Below are 21,947 nucleotides of genomic sequence, written 5' to 3' on the forward strand. Positions count from 1 at the left end.
TCAAACATAATGTTGAATCAGAAAAGTTGCAGTAAAATACATATCATTGCCTAACAGGCAAAGCAATATTATTTCTGTATCTAAATATTGTATAAAAACTAAAAGCATGCATGAGAAACACCAAACTCAAAATAATAGTTAGGTCCAGGAAGAAGGGAGGTGAATAGAATGGAGGTGGGTGGGAATGCACAGAAGGCTGTATCTGCAATGTTTAATTTGTACTTTACCTTCATTATTTTATACTCTTTATATTTTTGTATGCTTGAAAAAATTTTAAAAACTGCATCTTCTTTATTTCACATACTTTAATTTCAGAACAAAATTTAAAAAACCCACAATACACAACATCCAAACCTAATATCAAATATGAGAAGAGAAGACTTGCGGCCATTGTAACCTGCCTTAGGCAAAGACAGGAGAGAAAAAACTACTAAACATCAGGTAGGGGAAACCAGGTGGACCAAGGCCATGCAGGGCTGCTGGGAGAGCCATGAAGACACTACATAGAGGATGCAAGGTCTGCAAGTAGAAACTCTTAATCTACTTCTTCCATGCAAGAGGCATCCTCATCACCCTCAAGGGGGTATCTCATCAGGAACAGCAGCACTGGGTTCTTCTGCTGTCACTTCATCTTCATCAGTGCCTCGGCCTGGCTGGATCATGCAGTAGATGCAGTTGGAGTAGGTCTGATGATCTCCAAGTGAAAAGTCAGAAGAGAGCAGCACAGTTTTAAACAGTAACACCACAAGGTCCTTGACAGCCTTGTCATTCTTATCTGCCTCCACCTTCTGGTGCAGAGTCTCCACAATGGGTTGGTCAGGGTTGATCTCCAGGTGCTTTTTGGGCATCATGTAGCCCATTATAAAGTTATCCCGAAGTGTCTGGGCTTTCCTGATACACTCCATATTAGCTGTCCAGCCGTAGGTGCTAGTCACAATGCAGCAGGGTGAAGACACAAGGCTATTGGAGACTGTCGCCTTCTCAACCTTCTTATCCAAGATTGCTTTCATGAGTTTGCAGAAGTTCTCAAACTTGGCCTTGCTCTCTTCCATTTTCTTTTTTTCCTCTTCATCCTCAGGTAGTGCCAGGCCCTCCTTGGTAATTGAGACCAAGCTTTATCATTCAAACACCTTGAGCTGCTGCACACAGTACTCATCAATAGGCTCCTTCATATATACTACTTCAAAGCCCCATTTCCAAGTCGCTCCACAAAAGCAGAGTTGGCAACTTCTCCCCGGTGATATAATAGATGGACTTCTGGGTCTTCTTCAGATGAAAGACATATTCTGAAAGAGAAGTCATTTCACTTCCAGACTGGGAGGTATGATAGTGCAGAAGCTCAGAAAGGCATCCCCGACTAGTCGAGTCCTCATGGAGTCCAAGCTTTAGGTTATTAGAGAATGCTTCATAGAATAGTTCTCCTTCTTATAGTTCTTATAGTTCTCCTTATCTTCTGCCAGCAAAGAGCAGAGCTCAAGGCACTTCTTAACAATATTTTTACAAATGACCTTCAAGATTTTACTTTGCTGGAGCATTTCTCGGGAAATGTTCAGGGGCAGGTCCTTAGAGTCAATCACACCGCAGATGAAGTTGAGGTACTCTGGTATCAACTCATCACAGCTGTCCATTATGAACACACTACAGGCCTGGTGCATGAACTCATGCACAGGTGGGGTCCGGCCGGCCCGCCCTGATTGGGGCCGATTGGGGCAGGGCCGGCCAGAGGAAGGGGACATGGGAGGTTGACCGAATGGCCCCACCCTTGATCCGGGGGTAGGGGGCACGGTTGGGGCCACAGTGCGCATCAAAGCAAACGGTTGTTCCAGTTGTTCTGGAGTTCCGGTCGCTTGGTTTTTCTATATATAGATATATAGATGATGAACATAGAGTTTTTGTTGTTCTTCTTGTTCTCAAAGAAGTCAAAGGGACCCCAATGGGGGATGAATAGCAATGCCCCGAATTCCAGCTGACCTTCTACAGAGAAGTGCTTGACTGCCAAGAGGTCTTCCAAAGCTTCAGACTTCAGCAATTTCTGCCTGGAACACAAAAGTCTCCACTTCCTCCTCTGCATGGTGCACCACCTTCCACGGCATCTATAAGGTGATGAGATACAAGTACTAGAGAGCAGGGACTGTATTTGGCTCACAAAGTGCTGAAAATTTTTCTTTGAAAAAAAAATCAAACCCTTCTGATGAAGCAATAAAGTGTAGAGAAGAAAAAAATAATTTTCCTTCTACCCTCCTAAGTTCTTCTGGCTGGAATAATAATCAAATTAATCATGAGACAGGTTACAGGAGAAATAACCAAATTTACTGTATATGTATATACAGGGGTTCAATAAGAAGATAGGGGGCCAGAGGACAAATGGGGCAGTTAAGGCTTATTTGCTATCTTGAGCTAAGGAGAAAGGGAACATGGCGGTGGGGGCGGGGGGGGGGGAGTGTGGGGGAGGGGGGGCGCAGTTGTGGTTTGGGACTTCAAAGGGCAGGAAGGCAATTCACATGGAGATGGAAAGCAAATGTTTGCTAAACAAATGTTTCCTGAGCCAACTTTAACAGTGGGACACAGTGAGGACTTTGATCAAAGGGGCCTTGCTAGGTCCCTCCCTTTTATCACACCTAGTTTATATTAAAACATAGTTATCTATGAAGATGGCTCCCTTACTGGAGAAGGTCCTCTATCTAAATGCTTTTAGGTGGCTAGGGAGGGCAAAGGTTCTTCTTGACTCTTGTTTCTTAAAATAACAAACTTAAAACAATCAATACCCCCCAAAAGGCATATTTTGAGGTGACAAACTCTGCTTCTCCTCTCCACAAACTAGCCTTGATCTTGCCCCTCTAAGGCTGTCTTTGCCAGCCTTTCCAGTCCCCTACCCATCAATCACTCCCAGGTACCATCATACCAAAGCTTTGTGTGGTTTCCCAACTACAAGAGTCCCTTCCTTATCTGTGGTTTTGCTTTCTGAGTTTGACTCTGATTCAAAAATATTAAGTGGAAAATTCCAGAAAGAAACAATTCTTAATTTTTAAATTGTGCTTCATTCTGAATAAAGTGATGAATTCTCACACTATCCTGCTCTATCTTGTTGTGGTTTTGCAGTGCTTGTGTTCAAGGAACCCTTATTTTACTTAATAATGACCCCAAACTATAAGATTTAGTGATGCTGGCAATTTGGATTTGCCCAAGAGAAACCATAAAGTACTCCCTTTAAGTGAAAAGATGTGTATGCATAGGAAAAAACAACAATAGTATAAATATGTTTTCAGGCATCCACTGGGGTCTTGGAACATATCCCACAGAGAAAGGGCTACTATAATTTCTCTTCACAACTCTATGCCTTTGCTTATGCTATTCCTCCCTCCAATGCCATCCCTATATGTTTCCCCACCTGGAAAACTATTCATCCTTCCTGATTCATTTTATGTGTCACCTCAGGTGTTCTTCAAGATAATGCTTCTCAAATTTTAATGTGCATAGGAGTCATCCTTAGATCTTGTTAAAATGCAGGTTGATGCTGTAGGTCTCAGGGGGAGGGGCATGTACTGCATTGCTAACACACTCTCAGGGAGGCCCATGGGCAAGTCTGAGGAGCCAGGCCCTCATGATCCCACCTTCCTCCAGGGCACACGAGCTCCCTGCTCTGGACTCCCACAGCCCCCTCCACATCCCAATTGTTCTGGGTCTGGTTTTCATATCTGCCTTCTTCACAAAACTCTCAAGGGTAGTAATCCCACCCTGGACCACATTGTACTGCCCACACCTGGGATTCATTTGCTGAATATGTGAAACATTCCAATGTTAAAAATACAATTATCTTTTGTGCCTCAGGTGAAACCTTATTAAATCTGTTAAAGCTTCTGTTTAATTATGTTTTATATCCCAGGCTGGTAGCAACAGGAAAGCAGAGCAGTGAGTGCTCATTGTGTGAAGATCAAGTTGAGTAAGCTCCTAATTATAGTGCTCATTTGCTGAGGGAAATGGAAATCCTTACATGCCTTCAGATCCCTCCAGGCAGTGGAAGTTAGGAGAGGTAGTTACTTAATCACAGGGCAGGGTTTTGTTCTAAGCATGAAGACTTAAGGCTTAGGGGAGCTTTGCAACCTCTTCTAAGAAACAGACCTTCAGAGAACAGGAAGATTAAAAGGGCAAAGGAAGGGCTCCCTGGTGATTAACTCCAACTGCTTGGGCGAGGTTCTCACGGGTGGGCGGAGATCCCACCCTGCTCTACCTGTGCAGGTGGCTGAGTGGAGGCCCCATGGAGCCCAGCGCAGCTCCCAGCAGCCTGCCCCATTCCAATTCTAGTGCTGCAACTTGGCGGCTAAGACACCTTGAGCAACTCACTTCACCTTTCTAGGCCTAGGGGTGCCAGATTCCAAAACGTATTGCATATTTTTACTAAATATTAAAAAAATTATGTGCAAAGTATAAGACATATTTATACTGAAAATACTCCTTGTTTATATGAAATGCAAATATAATTGGGCATCTGGTATTTGGAAAACTTATCTGGGCCTCTATTTATTTCTAAAATGGAGATGATAACAGTACCAACCTTGTAAGTTTATGAGGATGACATGAATTAATATATGGAATTTGCTTAGCGTAGAACCTGGCTTAGAGTAAGTGTTCAATACGGTAATTTTATTATAGCTCCCTTACAAACACTGCTGTCCATTACCCTAAGTTCTAACTGGCCACTCTGATTCCAGTTCCTTCTCCCTCCCACCTTCCCTCTGTGTGCTGCTAGAAATATCGCTGGAAAATAGAAATCTGATCATGTAGTTTACATCCTACTTAAAATTTTCTAATGCAAAAACACTAATTTGAAAAGATATATGCACTCCTGTGTTCATTGCAGCATTATCTACAATAGCCAAGATATGGAAACAACCTAGATGTCCATCAATACACGATTGGATAGAGAAGATGTGATACATATACATAATGGTATATTGTATAGACATTAAAAAGAAGGAAATCCTACCATTTGTGACAACATGGGTGGACATAGAGAGAATTATGCTAAGTGAAATAAGTCAGACAGAAAGACAAATGCCATATGACTTTACTCATAAGTGGAATTTTAAAAAAGCACACAAATGAACAAACAAAACAAACAGAAACAGACCCATAGATACAGAAAACAAACTGATAGGTGCCAAAGGGGAGAGGGTGGGAGGATGCGCATTAAAAAAAATAAAATAAAATCCTCTAGTTGTTTCCTGTTACCCATAGGATCAAATCCACACTTCTCAGTCTGGGGTGAACTTTCAGACTTGCACTCCCTTACCTTTCCCATCTCCATTACTGCCACCCTCTCCTCTGTGATTCCCACGCCATGGCCATGCCTATTCCAAGCCTCTTCCTGCCTCTGGGCCCTTTCCTGCCACCTCCCTCCACCTGGAATCCCTTTCTCACCTTGGCCTCCCTGATGAATATCCAGTCATTTTTCGGAGCTCTGGTTAAGATCGCCTTCTCTGAAAGCTTCTCTAACCCCCCTATTGTGAACCCCACCCTTACCCAACCCAGCTCCATATATGGGCTTTCAGAGGGCCTCATACATACCTTTACCTGTTCTTATCACACTATTTATAATTACTTCAATTTTTGTCTCTAACAGTTTAAATTAATTTTAATCCACAACCTGAAGCTTTTAGTTAGTATTTGAAATAATCTTAATGAGGAACTCATACATTAGGAGTGATTAGTGAACACTTTAAAAACCCTGGCAAGTCTCACCAGTCTAGAGGGGGTGCTGCACTACTTCAAACGTCCTTATTTAATTCTCTACCAGAGGACTTGTTCCTTGGGTAAGGGATGTAGGCCATCTTCCATTTAGAGAGTGAGCAGTGATCAAGCTAGACTTGTACAATGGACCTGAAAGACTTATACAGCCCTGTCTGTCCTCTCTTGAATAGAATAGAAAGAACCTGAGGTCTAAACCCGTCTTTTCTGGGTTTTCACTTACTGGAAGCTTTACCATTTGGTGTGATTGAGTTGATCTGTTGTCAGAACACAGTCACATTTGCCTCTGGTCAAACTTTCATGCAAAGTATTAATTGGAATGTCCGAAGGAACAGAGAGCATGGTGTTTGCACTTGCTTGCAAACAAAAGTTGGTTCACATTTCAGAATGTGGCCTAAGACTTGCTGTCATTATTACACACCACCTGGTAGGGAGGTGGTTGGGCAGGAGGCATCTGTATTCTTCCACGCATTTCTAATCACTGGAAGCCACTGTCATCCACCAAGAAGGACCTGATGACCATGAAAACAAGTTGGTTTAGATCATTTTGCAACAACCTGCCTCTCCAACTAAAAGTGAGTTTGAGAGTAGGGACCCATGTTAACCACTTTGTGACTTCAGCCCCTCCCACTGCAACTAGCCCAGCATGGGGTGTGACAAGACCATTGAAAGAAAAAGCCGGGAAAACAAAAACAAAAAAACAACAAAAAAAACACAAGATGGCGGCATAGGTAAACACCGGAGATTGCTGCCTCGCACAACCACTTCAAAAATACAACTAAAAGACGGAACGGACATCATCCAGAACCACAGGAAGGCTGGCTGAGTGGAAATTCTACAACTAGAAGGAAAGAGAAAAGCATATCGAGACTCAGAGGAGGCGCAATGCGGAAGTAAAATACTAAGGTACAGAGGCGCACACGGAGCGGGCTGGGGGCTGAGGGTACGGTTGTCGTTTTCAATCGGGAGGGAGTCTCAGCCTCTGAGCTCCAGTTCCGAGTGAGTCTCTGGGGACCCAGACTCATACGGGAGAAGTGGGACTGTCTGGCATCAGTCAGAACTCGAGGGCAGCTTTCTCTCTGAGGGGCTTGCAGCAATTGCCGAGACACTGAGAAGCGGGGCCTCTGAGAGCAGCCATAACTGCTCGCCCCGCCCTGTTGATCCTGTGGGACCTGCCCCGCCCAAGCACTGCAGGGAGGCTTTTGCTGGATAGCCCAAGGCAGAGGCTAAATTAGCACCTCCCTAGCAATCCAGGAGCCAATGTTCCCAGAGGTCAGAGTGGGACCATCCAGTTTGCAGCTCCGTGGAACCATAAAGGACACCCTCAGGGGGCAGACTCAGTAAGCACCAAAGCCCCATTGAAGCAAGTCTTGCCCCAGAGGGGTGTCTCCAGCACAGAAGTTCTCCCACTGCAGACACAGCTGATTCTCACAGCCAATTGGCCTGGAGGTCAATTCCTCCCAGTGATACCTACAACAATCAAGGCTTAACTACAACAAGACTGTGCACAAAGACCACAAGGGGGTGCACCAAGAGTGTCCTCCTCAGGTAATTGGGGAGGCTGAACCACTGGGCCCTAGAGGACACTTAGCACAAAAAACCACTTTATCAACACAGGGAAGCATAAACAATGCAGAGACAAAGAAAAAGGACACAAATGACAGAAATGGAGGAAAGCAAACTACTGGATATAGAGTTCAAAACCACACTTTTAAGATTTTTCAAGAATTTTCTAGAAACTGCCGATAAACTTAATGAGACCTACAAGAAATCTAATGAGACCCTCGAGGTTGTGATAAAGGACCAACTAGAAATTAAGCATAAACTGACTGAAATAAAGAATATTATACAGACTCCCAACAGCAGACCAGAGGATCACAAGAATCAACTCAACTATTTGAAATACGAAGAAGCAAAAAACACCCAACCGGAAAAGCAAAATGAAAAAAGAATCCGAAAATACGAAGATAGTGTAAAGAGCCTCTGGGACAGCTTCAAGCGTACCAACATCCGAATTATAGGGGTGCCAGAAGAAGAGAGAGGGCAAGATATTGAAAACCTATTTGAAGAAATAATGACAGAAAACTTCCCCTACCTGGTGAAAGAAATAGACTTACAAGTTCAGGAATCGCAGAGAACCCCAAACAAAAGGAACCCAAAGAGGACCACACCAAGACACATCATAATTAAAATGCCAAGAGCAAAAGACAAAGAGAGAATCTTAAAAGCAGCAAGAGAAAGAAACTCAGTTACCTACAAGGGAGTACCCATACGACTGTCAGCTGATTTCTCAACAGAAACTTTTCAGGCCAGAAGGGAATGGCAAGAAATATTCAAAGTGATGAATGCCAAGAACCTACAACCAAGATTACTTTATCAAGCCAAGCTATCATTCAGAATTGAAGATCAGATAAAGAGCTTCACAGATAAGAAAAAGCTAAAGGAGTTCATCACCACCAAACCAGTATTATATGAAATGCTGAAAGGTATCCTTTGAGAAGAGGAAGAAGAAAAAGGTAAAGATACAAATTATGAACAACAAATACACATCTATCAACAAGTGAATCTGAAAATCAAGTGAATAAATAATCTGATGAACAGAATGAACTGGTGATTATAATAGAATCAGGGGCATAGAAAGGGAGTGGACTGACTATTCTTGGGGAGGAAAGGGGTGAGGGGGATGTGGGAAGAGACTGGACAATAATCGTGCACCTATGGATGAGGACAGTGGGTGGGGAGTGAGGGAGGAGGGTGGTGTGGGAACTGGGTGGAGGGGAGTTATGGGGGAAAAAAGAGGAACAAATGTAATAATCTGAACAATAAAGATTTAATTAATCAAAAAAAATAATAAAAATTTTAAAAAAGAAAAATAAAATTAAAAAAGAGAAAAAGCCAAGACCATTTATTGCTGTGCAGATTTAAAGTGTTGAGAACAAACTCAGATATCTGATAGCAAATATAATGGGGTGGAAACATATAGGAGAAATAAAGGATACATAAGAAAATTAACCTTTGATATATTTTCCTTGAAATTTGTTCTGTAAGAAATAGCTTTTCCTCTTGAGAATTCATCCATTAGCATTAAAGACATTGAGAAGTCATAAAAAAATAAATTTCCTCTCAGGCACTTTACCTCTGGGTCTTCTTCAAATACATACCATAGTTTAACCAAAGAAAACATCAGACAAACCCAAATTAAGGAACATTTGACAAAATATCTGGCCAGCACTCTTCAAAGCTGTCAAGTTCACAATAAACAAGAAAAGATTGAGAAACTGTCAAAGACTGGAGAAGACTAAGGAGACATGATGACTAAGTACATTGTGGAATCCCAAATAAGATTCTGGAACAGAAAAAGGACATTAGTGAAAAAATTGGTGAAATGCAGTTGTTGGTGGTGAAATGGCACCAAGTGTTAGGCTGGTAGAGTCAGACCAGACCTCTGTTCAGCAACCTTGGTACTTGAGTTCTGGCTAGGAAGGAATTCAGATCCAAAAATCAAACTATAAGAGAAAGTTTATTTAGAAAGTCACAAAGGTAGAAGAAGTGAGCTGTAGAAGGAATGGGCTCAGGAAATTAGTTAAAGAGGCAAAAGAAGGGCCCTTCGAGCATGGGAGAAGAGAGAGACAAGGGAGTGAGGAAAGGGGTGGAAAAAGGCATGTGTGTGCTCCTTAGAGAGAGCCTGTCTGGGTCCTCTGTCCTAAGGGCCTTTATCTGGAAGTCTCAAGGGAGGACTTCAATAGAATATTCACTAGCTTTCTAGGTGTATCTCCTCTGGGTTGTGGTCTCCACTGATTGGTCAGTGCCAAGGCAGGAAGTCATTAGTCATTAAAGCTGGTCCTGATGTCAGCCATGGTGTTGCTCCATCTGGTTTTGCTGTTGTTCTGGGCCTGGAGCTGAAATACAGCTGAAGTCTAGATGTCATCTCCAGGGGTTAATACCTAAGGAAGTGGTCATGCAAGGGCTTGTAGCTTTGCCCATTGTTAGGCACCTGGGCTCTCACCCTGGTGACCCTCTGCACCTGACCTCTGTATAGTTTCTACTCTGCTTATGTCTATCTAACTGCCTACCACACAAATATGTCTGGAGTTCAGTTGATGGTAATTGGACTAATGTTAATTTCTTAGTTTTGACAAATGTACTGTGGCAATTAAAGATGCTAGTATTAATAAAAATTGCCTGCAGGACATATGGGAACTCTGTGTCATATTTAGAATTTTTCTGTAAAATTATCATAATTCAAAGAGAAAAAGTAAAGGTAGATATTTGACTGACTGGATTTGTTTTAGAAATAAAGAGGAATCTTGTTCCTGATCATTATAAAGTCAAAAATAAAAAGGGCCTGGCCTGATGAGGTGGTTCAGTTGGATGGAGCATTATCTCATACACCAAAAGGTTACAGGTTCAATTCCCCATCAGGGCATATATCCAGGTTGGAGCTTGATCCCTGGTTGGGGCGTGTACAAGAGACAACCAATTGATGTTTCTCATTCACATTGATGTTAGTTTTCCTCTCTCTCTCTCTCTCTCTCTCTCTCTCTCTCTCTCTCTCTCTCTCCCTCCCTCCCTCCCTCCCTCCCTCTCTCCCCTCCTCTTTCTCAAAAAATCAATAAAAAAAATTAAAAGGGAAATCATACATGTGAGAATGCCCCCCTATCTGGAATCCATATTTGTTGGAGTCAGCATTTGTTTGAGGAACTGGGTGAGATCTGAGCAGACCATTTGGGCCACATAGTTTCTATCAGGTTTGCAGGTAGGATCTTCTTTAAACTTGGTTCATATGTGTGGCTCTGCTGAATGGGTGGGTGGGTGGCTAGCTACAGTGTGAAAGCAGCTTTGGGGAAGTGAAACAATGTCTTCAGGGTTGATTCAGCAAATTAAGGGCACAGAGAATCACAAGCATCACAGCATCAAATCCCTTTCTTCTAATAAATATCACAATAAACATCAAGCCTCATTCCCTTCCAGTGCCTACCACAGTGCTCCACACACTGCTGTGTATCCTGAATGTTTGCTGAACTTTGCGGCACTATAACCAAGTTCAGGGTTGCTCACACTCACCTTGATGGGGGAAAAATGCAGCCAAAGTAGATAAAGCTTGCCTTTTTTCCCTTGATATTGGCTTTGAGGTTTTCCTTTTAAGTTTGAGATGAAGGGAACTAGTATTTACATTTTGACTAGATCACTTTCAACGTAGCTAGTCTCCATGTTTGTTGATGTAAACAAATGCAACAGTTAAGTAAGTATTTGCTGTTACACAGTGAGTGTTTAAAAAGTAATTTATTATTTTTCTGATTGTAAAACAAATAAGGCTCTCAACTGAAAACAAGAATACCATAAAAATAAGAAAGAAAAAATTAAAAGTCACACCCTATAATACCATGACTCAGAGACCAATGACATTAACAAAATAATGAACTTTTAAAATACATGTATACATTTTTATATGATTGGATTCATACTATATCACTAGCTGTTAAATAATTATTCCATTTAATCAGTTTTATGATTTTAAAATTAAAAAATAATAATAGCTAAAGCTTATATAGCACTTATTATGGACCAGATGGTATGCTCACATATATCAGCTCATTGAATGCTCACAATATTTCTGTGAGCTGGTTACTATTTTCATTCTCACTAATAAATGAAGAGGGTGTAACACATATTGGTTAAGTATCTACTCAGGATTATATACATCTTGATATTTGATTAAACCATTATATGTGTATGAACTAGGATTTGACTAGGCAGTCTGGCCCCAGAATCTATCCCGCTAATCACATACTCCATTTTCCCACATAGTTCATTTAGAAAGTTTGAAACTCTGGTAGCCAATCTCCAAGGTGATGCTCACCTCCTGGAATTCATCCATTGTGTAGTCCGCTCTCATGAATCAGGATTCATGTGTGTGTCTAACCGAGTATTGTGGAAGGGACTGTGTATGACATCTGAGGCGAGGTCATCAAAGGCATTGTAACTCCTCCCTTGGTCTCGGGGGGTAGCAGTGCTCTAGGGGAAGTCAGCTGCCATGTTGTAAAGACACTAAAGGATTATTGTGGAGAGGAACCCATTTGCCGACCACATGAACGGGACACATTGGAAGCAGATCCTGCAAACCTAGTTAAACCTTCAAATGCCTGCAGCCTCTGCCAACACTTGACTCATCATAACGAGAAATCACAAGCCACAACTACCCAGTCAAGCTGCTCCCAGATTCTCCCAGAAACTGTGAGAGAGAATAAATATTGTGTAATTTTTGAGTTACTAAGTTTGGGGATAATTTGTTATTCAGTAATTAGGTAACTAATACGGAAACTCTAGGAAAAGTATGAAAAAAAATCACTTCAAGTTTTATAATCCCAAAATAGCCTCATTATGATTTGGATATAATCCCTTATATTTATGCTTAAACATACTTAAACTATACATGTGTGAAATTTTAAAACATAAAACTGTGGCCTTAATGTAAACTTATTTTTATATATGCCGATTTTCCACATGATGTATAAATAAATTGAAAATAATTCAACCATGCCTTAACAAAGTCTTGACAAATGTAAGTTTAATGGCTTCACATCATACTGACTGGGTTATCTACAACCGAACCACATCAGGCACTTAAGCTGTTCCCACAACTTAATGCTATTAAAACATTGCCCCAGTAAATGTCTTGGAAAAAGACAATACATCAAATTGAACTCACTCTGTGTGCAGATTCTAATTTTGCCTCTCCCTAGAGCAACTCTGAGCAAGTTCCTTGATATCTGTACTTTGTGTCCTTCATCTATAAAATAAGGAATGAACTCATCTTTGATTGCATTTATTATTTTCTTATTGTGGTAAGATATACATACCCTAAAACTTACCACTTTAAGAGTATAATCCAGTGGCATTAACTCATTCACACTGTTGTGTAGCCATCACCACCACTCAACCCCAGAACCTTTCCATCGTCCCTTCACGCAGGGAACACCCCCACAGCGGGGAAGGAAGTATGGAGGAGGCACGCTTTCTTGTTGGGGTGGGGAAAATGTTCTGGAATCAGGTAGTGGTGATGTTATACAATTGTGTGTAAATATTTAGTAAACCACAAAATTGTACATTTAAAAATGATGTATTTTATGGAATATGATTTATTTTTTAAAGTATTTTATTGATATCAGAGAAGAATGGAGAAGGAGAGAGAAATAGAAACATCAATGATGAGAGAGAATCCTTGATCGGCTGCCTCCTGCATGCCCCCCAATGGGGATTGAGCCCGCAACCCTGGCATGTGCCCTGACCAGGACTTGAACCATGACCTCCTGGTTCATAGGTCGATGCTCAACCACTGAACCATGCCAGCTGGGCTATGAGTTATATTTTTTAAAAAGATATAGAACGAGGAAATGCTTTCCAATTCACTTAATGAAGCAGCATGACACTGTGATGGTCTTTTTGGTGTGTTGACTTGTCTGGCTACACAAAGTTTGCCGGTCAGGCATTTGTAAACGTGGTCAAAGTCCAGAACCAGTTCACTTAAAGCAAGAGAGATAATGTTAGATACTCTGGGTGAGCGGGTTCAATAAGTTGAAAGGCCCGAAGAGCAGAGTTTTTGCTTCCTTGAGGCAGAAATCGCACTATTGGAAGCAGCCTTAGCTCATGCCCAGAGTTCCAGCCGCCCTTGCAGCCTATGGATTTCACACTTGCCTCATCTGCCCCCACAGTCGCATATTCCTGGATTTGAACTAGGAAGTCTAGTTTTCTTAATATAGCTCCTGTTGGTTGTGTTTCTCTGATTCAAACTTGAATGATACACCCTGATATCAAAACCAGATAACAATATCACCATAAATAAATAAATACAGACCAATATTCCTCCTAAACAGAAACACAAAAATCCTTAATAAAATATTAGCAAATCAAACTCAGCAATATGTAAAAGGACAACATATCATGAACAATTGGGGTTTATCCCAGGAATGCAAGGTTGGGGTTTTATTTTAATAATTAATGCAACTCACCTCATTAACAAAATACAGAAGAATGTCATTTCAGTAGAAGCCAAAAAAATTGACAAAAATCAACACCTGTTTATAATTTAAAAAAACACACATACTCTGAGCAAACTAGGAATGAGAGTGACTCCTCAATCTATGCATTAGCTTGCTAGGACCACCATAACAAAGCACCACAAATGGGCAGCTTAAGTGACAGCGTTTATCTCGCAGTGCTGGAGGCAGAAGTCCAAGATGAAGGTGTCGGCAGGGTTGGTTTCTTCCAAGGCCTCTCTCCTTAGCTCGCAGAGTCCATCTTCTCTGTGTGTCCTCACATGGTCTTCACTCTATGCCTGTGATGTCATTTCCTCTTCTTGTGAAAACACCAGTCATATTGAATTAGGGCCCACTCTTGAAACCTCATTACCTCTTAAAGACCCAATCTCCAAATACAGTTACATTCTGAGGTCCTGGGGGTTAGGGCTTCAACATGTGAATGGAAGTGAGGGAATGCTGTCCAGCCCATGACAATCTAATAAAAGACATCTTTGAAAAACTTATGGCTAAAATCATATTAATGATGCAAAATTCAATGTTTTCCCCTAAAACAGGGGATAAGATAAGGATTTCCACTCACATCACTTCTTTTCAACATAGTAATGCAAGGCCTAGACAGTACAATAAGGGAAGGTGTAAGAGTATAAAGAAAGCAGTAAAAATCTCTTTATTCACAGTTGACATGATTGCATACATAGAAAATCCCAAGGAATCTGTCTCTACCCCCCAAAAAAGTTGCTAGGAATAATAAGCGAATTTAGTAAGGCTGTAAGACACAAAGTTAATATAAAAAAATTAGATGTATTTTTATATTTTAACAATAAACAGAAAATGAAATTTAATAAAGCCACACTAGTATTGCATATAAACATAAAATATTTAGAAATAAATTTAACAAATATGTTCAAGACCTTTACATTTAAAAATCCAAATAAATAGAAACATATGTCATATCCATAGATTGAAAGGCAATATTGTTATGACTTCATTTCTCCCCACATTAATCTATAGATTCAATGCAATCCCATGCAAATCCAAGAAGGCTTTCATTGTAGAAATTCCAAGAAGGCTTTCATTGTAGAAATTTGTAAGCTCACTCTAAAAATTATAAAAAAGCAGAAAGGACTTAGAATAGCCAAACAATTTTGAACAAGATGAAAAATTTACTGTAAATTAGCTATAAACTATAAAATAATAATAATTCTGAACAAGATTTCAAGAATAACTACAACAGTACATTAATTAAGAAAGTATGGTCTCTTCCCAAAAATGGCCTGAGGTGACCTCTGAAAGTGGTTCTCTATTCACTTGACTCAGAAAATCCCATAAAATCATGCAAATCAGGAGGTTCAAATCTGCATGTTCACTTTAAGGAAACAGTGAAAATCCCCAGGCCATCAAGGGTATGCATACCACAAGGAGGTCACTTTCCAGAAGCAGTGTGTGTCATTCTGTCAAACAATGATGGAGATGGTAGCTGTGCCTACCAAACAGAGGGGCTGGACACAAGGTCAGTAGACCAAAAAGAATTTTGCTGCACGTGCTTAAAAATGCAGAGAGCAGTACTGAACTTAAGGGTTTAGATGTAGATTCTCTGATCATTGAGCGCATCCAGGTGAACAAAGCTCCCAAGATGTGGCACAGAACAGAGAGCTCCTGGGTGGATTAACCCACATGAGCTCTCCCTGCCACACTGAGAGGATCCTTCCTGAGAAAGAGCAGGTGGTTCCTAAACCAGAAGAGGAGGTTCCACAGAAGAAAAGGGTAACCCAGGAGAAACCGAGGAAACAAAAACTATGGCCTGGGAGTAAATTCAACATAAAATAAATACTAATAAAAGAAAAAAAGCATGGTATTGGCAGAAGGATATGTTTATACAGCAATGGAATGAAAAACAGTCTAAAATAGACCCCAAATTACATGCTCAATTTGTATTCACTACAACTGCCCAAGCAATTCAGTGGGAAAAGGAAAGCTTTTTCAACCAATGGTGCTGAACAACTGGATGTCCACATAGACAAAATAAATTTTGACGCTACTTCATACCATACTCCCAACTTAATTATGAATTATACACCTAAATGAAAAAGCCGAGACTATAAAGTTTATAGAATTATACATAGGAGAATATCTTTTCAACCTTAGTATAGGCAAAAATTACTTAGATGAGACACAAAGAACACTAGCCAATTGACAAATTAAACTTTATAAAATGTGCTACTCATCAAAAGCACCATTGAAAAAAATAATAGGTAAGCTATATATTGGGAATATGACAAAGGATTTATACTTAGAACTTATAAAGAACTCCCGCAACTCAATAATAAAACAACTAACAACACAGTGAGTAAGTGATTCTGATTAAGATCCTGCGTGCAGAGTTCACCTTATATGTCTTTGGAGACAAATAAATGAAAGTTAAACTATACTGTAAGAAAATCCACTCTATCGCCGATAAGGCTGCCCAAAGTTTTCAAGAGAAAATAGACATGTAAATTCAAAATACAGTATCACTAGTATAGTAAGCTCTGCATTCTGTAGAGGGCCTACAAATAGCTTTGGAAAGATGAACCAGATAATCCTCTGTTTCCTTAGGAGACAGATGAGGGAGGGAGAAGTTCAGGCTAATCTTACAGAAGCCACAAAAGGCCCATGACTGAGCTGCAGACATCTTGGCTCCTGATGGACAGAGCCCTGCCAGAGTTGGGCTTGCCCAACCTTTTAGATGACTCACCAATGGGCTCACTCAGCAAACAGTTATTGACTAAAGCATCCCTGTCAGTGAAAGCCAGGGCTCTCACTTTAGAGGTGTCCTGCCCACTGGCCCAGGTGCCACTGGTGACTCATTTCCTGCTCCCAGGCTGGCTCCAGCACGAAGCAGGGACTCTAGAGTCTCCACCCGCTGCTCCCTAGCCTCTCACCGGCTTCCTGGGCTCCACCAAAACCCTCCCAGGCACATTCCTCTCCATCTTTCCCATCCAAACCCTCAGCTGCACTTGATATTGTTATTGTTCAGTGAAGCCTCATTTGCTGAACCCCAATATAAGCCTGCTGTGCTTTACAAAACTTGCACTGTCACTCTGGCCTCGGAGCCTGTTTCTACTGGTGCCTCCCTTGGAACTGCTCTCCAAACAACGTCCACCATGCCCATGAAATTTCTCCTGCATCCTCCCTCCTCCCAAGTCCCTTTATCCTCTGCACCCAGGGACTTTCCAGCATACACGGCTTAACAGGACACATCACATTCGCCCTCCTAGGAGAAGACCAGGGAGCAGGCCAGGTCGATTCCCACAGGAGCATGTGGGAGGTGAGCAGCGGCAGGCTATCAGATGTTCCACATGCCACACTGGTTTTGTTGGAATGAAATTAGTTCCTATTCAGAGGACACAATGAGAGAGCTGCAGATTGAGAAGGCAGTAGTCAGAAATTCTTCCAGATAACCAAGACTATTTTTAGGAGACAAGGCATAGCATTCTCTAGTAACTTCCTTCACCTGGCTCCTTATATTTAGAATTTAACCTTGCATTTTACAGAAATTAGATCATCAAGAGAAAGTTTGTATCTCTAAGTGACCAAAAAAAGTATTTGTAATGACAAATAGGCTGGAAAGAGGAGGAATTCAAGGGGGGGGGGGGCAGAGTTACTATTTCACAATTCTGTTTCCAGTTCATTAACCTTGAGCTTTGAGGGGTCAGATAAAGGGGTATGATTAGTGAATTTGCTTCCTCTGAATAATAACCCAAACCAGCACTTATTGAACACACAATGTGATCCAGTTAAGGAATAAAATGTTAAGCAGTTTACCTGGAAATTTTATAATTGTCACAACAACCCCCATTTCAGATGAAGCTCAGAGAGGCTAAGAAACTTGCCCAAGATCACACACTTGGTCAATGGTAGATCCGGGATTCAAACCCATGCTGATTTTGGAGTCTAAGGTCTGAACCTCTGTGCCCTGCCTCTAAGTGGCCATGCCCTTCCCATGTCTGTTCCAGGCTTCCCAGGCACTAATAGAGCCAGCACATGTTCATCAGGGCTGTTCCCTGGGACTGGCAGCCACCTCAGAAGCTGAACCTGTCCATGCAGTAGCCCTCTGGGCCCTACTCATGACATCTGGTTTGGTCCTATGTTTCCATTTTAACTCAACATCCCTATTGTTGAGTTAAATGATAGCCCTAACTATGAACCAATGGACTGACCATATACTAATGATGATGAAACATATTTGAGAAAGCACATGTCAAGGTCATCATACACCAACTGTCCAACAAGAACTCTGATACTCCTATTTACTATTTCAGAAGTCTTCTTTTTCCCTAGTTTACTCTGAGCTCTTTACATTCAAGCCTAGCCCCAATACCCACACTAGGCGTTCACCCTCTCCGTCTCCTGGAAATGCCCCTTCTTAATACTGCAGTCTGTTAGCTTCCAGAGTCTCCAGCACCTGAGCTCACCACAGTAATGGAAGGAAATCGCAGCTACTTCAAGCCCTATTCATTACGCTTTCTCCAGGAATTTGTTTCACATTACTGCAAGCCTCAGAATGCTATGAAACATCATTTACAATTTCAGATGAAGTCTATGGCTCAACATTCTCCACAGTCACAAGCATCCATAGATTGCACAGAATAATCAGCTCCACTTTTCTCATTGTCTGCTTTCTCCATCAACCAAGATTCCTCTTTACCTCTAACCATCGTTTAGCACCTGATACTGATATTTTGTAGATGTAATTTGACTATTCCTATATGTCTCTATCTATTAAAGATGACCTTATTCTTCTAGTATTAAATAGGACAATTGACTTCCAGTCAGTTATGATATAACCATAAAAGAATAATAAACTAGGCAAGTCCCATAGTTATTTAATACAGTGATGCCAATAGCTTCCTCACTAAAAATCAAACAAAACAAACAAGCAAACAAACAAACAAACAAAAAACCCCACCAGAATTTCTAGACCATAAATTAGTCAACCCCCTAATCCATTAAACTTAACACATCTTCTACCTCATCATTTTCAAAATGTATAAAACTATTATAACCTTCACCCACAATCCCAAAAGTAACAGTTATAGCAGAAACTAAGACCTTGGGATATCACTCAGTAGCCATAGCCATTGCATAACCAACCCCCGCCCCCCAAGTAAACTTAAAAACTATTAAACCTAAAAAGATCCACCAAAATTCATTGCAATACCACAAACAATTCCACCACTTACAATTAACCCTAGAATGCCATAAATAGGTGAAAGTTTTAAGAAAAACCTACAAAACTATCACAGAAACAATACTTAAACACAAGTCGTTATTCTCACACAAAATGTAACCATGACCAATGACATGAAAAATCATCATTCCATTTCAACTATGAGACCATTAATGACCAACATCTGAAAATCTCACCCACTAATCAAATTATCAACAATTCATGGATTTATCAACCCCATCAAATACAGCAAGTTTACAATTGTTCATATGGAAAATAATACAATAATTAATAAATAATATTACAAGAATAAACCGTGTTTCACTGTAAAACTACTTTTGCCCTACCCTGTCTCTCACCATGATGAAATTTTGGTTCTTTCTTAGAAATTTTACAAATTCTAACAGGACTACTCCTAGACATACCCTACACATCAGACACAGTAGCTGCCTTTTCATTGTAACCTGGGATGTAAATTATGGATAAATTATTTTCTATTTACAGACCAATGGCGCATCTATCTTTTGTATGTGCTAGTTTATTCATGCAGGACAAGGCCTATCCTATGATCTTTTACCTTTCTAGAACATGAGATAGTGGGGTCATTTTATTACTCACAATGACAGCCCCCATGGTTAGAGGGAATGTTCTAACAGGGAACAAACATCCTTTGGAAGTGCAACAGTAGCAGCTTCCTCACCTGAATCTGAGGGTCTGTCAGCTAATAAAGCCACTCCCTCCAGATTGTCTGATTTTTACTTTATCCTCCTATTGTCATCTCAGCCCTAGTAATTATGCAGTTACTATTTCCCCATGAAACAGGATCTAATAACCCATCAAGAATCTCAACTGACCTGGGCAACATTCCATTTCACCCACACTACACAATTAAAGACATCTTAGGACTCTCATTCCCAATTCCACCACCATTTATTTTAGTCCAATTTTCACCTGACCTTCTAGGAGATCCAGACAGTTATACTCCAGCCAACCCCTTCAACACTTCCCACACATCAGCAGAATGGTATTTCTTATTTCCTGAGGTGCCAACCTACACTGTCAGGGCTGACGGCCAAAGCAGAGGTAAATCTAGATTTGGCAGTGTCAGGCCAAAGCCTCTTTATGGTTCCCTTGGGGGAAAAGGTGAGGAAATTGTGGCTTTTATGAATGACTTCAACATGGCCTCTTTTGATTCCACACCCAACCTTCATGAGAATCTTCTGTGTAGGTAGTTGCTGAGGTGGTAACTACAGAGGGAGAAGTTCCATCCCTGTTTGTTAAAGTAGGACCTGTCTGTTAGGTGATGTGGTTCTCAAAGTTGAGAGGCGGCTGGGGTCAGTTAGGCCCTCACAGGTGCTTTCCAATGCAATGACAGAACTGAGCTGGTCAGCAAAATCGGTTTAAAATAAGAGCAAGTTGGGACAGCCAGGGGATTCCTTGGTGAGTCAGTTTGCCCCAGGAGGTCCCAGGGGTTGGCTATCTCTGAGAAAGTTTGCACCTTCCAGAGGCTGGCATCGCATGTCAGGCCCAGCACCCTGATGTGCATCGGTGTGGTGCGTTCAACTGTGACCCCCAAAAGATATGCCCAAGTCCTAACCCCAGAACCTGTGAATGTGACCTGATTTTGGGAAAGTGTCTTTGCCGATATAACTAAGTTTAGGCTTATGAGATGAAATCATCTTGGATTTAGGGTGGGTTCTAAATCCACCAACAGGTTCCTAATGAGAAAAGCAGAGGGAGGTTTGAGACCCAGACTTACAGGAGAAGGGGCCACGTGAAGATGGAGACAAAGACTGGAGTGATGTGGCCACAAGCCAGGGAACACTGGAGCCACCAGAAGCTGGAAGAGGAAAAAAGGATCCTCCTCTAGAGTCTTCAGAGGCAGCATGGCCCTGCCGACAGCTTGCTTTTGGACTTGTGGCTTCCAGAACTGGGAGAGAATACATGACTGTTGTTTAGGCCACCAAGCTGATGGTGCTTTGTGAAGGCTTCCCTAGGAAACCGAGAGGGGGCACTGCAGCTCCTGGTCTGGGATTCTCTCTCACGAGTTACATTCCAGTAGTCTCCGCCCCCAGAGTAAGAGGTTACCTATTCACAGTGAGAAGTGTAACCGAGAAAGGGAGGACACCACCGCCCAGTGCAGAGGGCAGGCATGTAATGCAGGTGGTGGCCCATCTTCAGAAACGTCACCGGCTCAGGCACAGAGGGACCCCCTGCTCCTAGCCCGACTCCGGGGGCAGCCTTGGGACATCTAGGAGCACCTCCCTCCACCGGGGTGCACGGCCAGCTTGGCTTCTCAACCTCCTCTCTCCCCACAGGGCTTCTGGCTGCACAGTCACCGGGATTCCACCGCCGTTCTCTCAACAGCACGGTCGGGACCCTGCTTACTGCGTGATCACCTCACGAGTCACCTTGAATTTTTAAATGATTCCAATTTCTTTGGTCACATTTGACCAGTAATTCCCACAGATACCTACTCCCATCCTTTATGTGTGAATTTTTCTAGTTTCTCTCTAAGAACAATTTCCAAGTCTCCAGGAGTCAGGGAGGCGTCTCATGGTTGGATGGTTGGGAGTCCACACTGGTTGGCAAAATGCTGACAGGGTTCCCCTGTGGTCTCCAACCATGGGTCAGAGCTGGTCCTCCAGGTGTGAGCTGAGTGGCCATAAATGAGATGACGAAGGGATGTCTTTTAGTTGGTGTTTAACATAGGGCAGGTTTTTCTTACTACTCTTTTCTGTGTGTGTGTGTGTGTGTGTGTGTGTGTGTGTGTGAGAGAGAGAGAGAGAGAGAGAGAGAGAGAGAGAGAGAGAGGGAGAGAGAGATGGAATGTGTGTGAGGGGGGTGGGAGTCAGTCACCAGCCACCACTTTCTCTAACTCTAAATAAAGGGACAGCCTTTGAAGGTCTATCCCTTTTCCCCCTTAGCGCTAACATCCTAGATTCTGTGGAGTT

General features: G+C 41.8%; 1 pseudogene; it reads right to left on the reverse strand.

The window, feature by feature from the left end:
• Positions 1–297: 297 nt before the first annotated feature.
• LOC102419056 lies at positions 298–1,836 on the reverse strand (annotated as a pseudogene).
• Between the last annotated feature and the right edge of the window lie 20,111 nt (positions 1,837–21,947).

Source organism: Myotis lucifugus, unplaced genomic scaffold (assembly GCF_000147115.1).
Source record: "Myotis lucifugus unplaced genomic scaffold, Myoluc2.0 scaffold_19, whole genome shotgun sequence".
NCBI classification, from domain to species: domain Eukaryota; kingdom Metazoa; phylum Chordata; class Mammalia; order Chiroptera; family Vespertilionidae; genus Myotis; species Myotis lucifugus.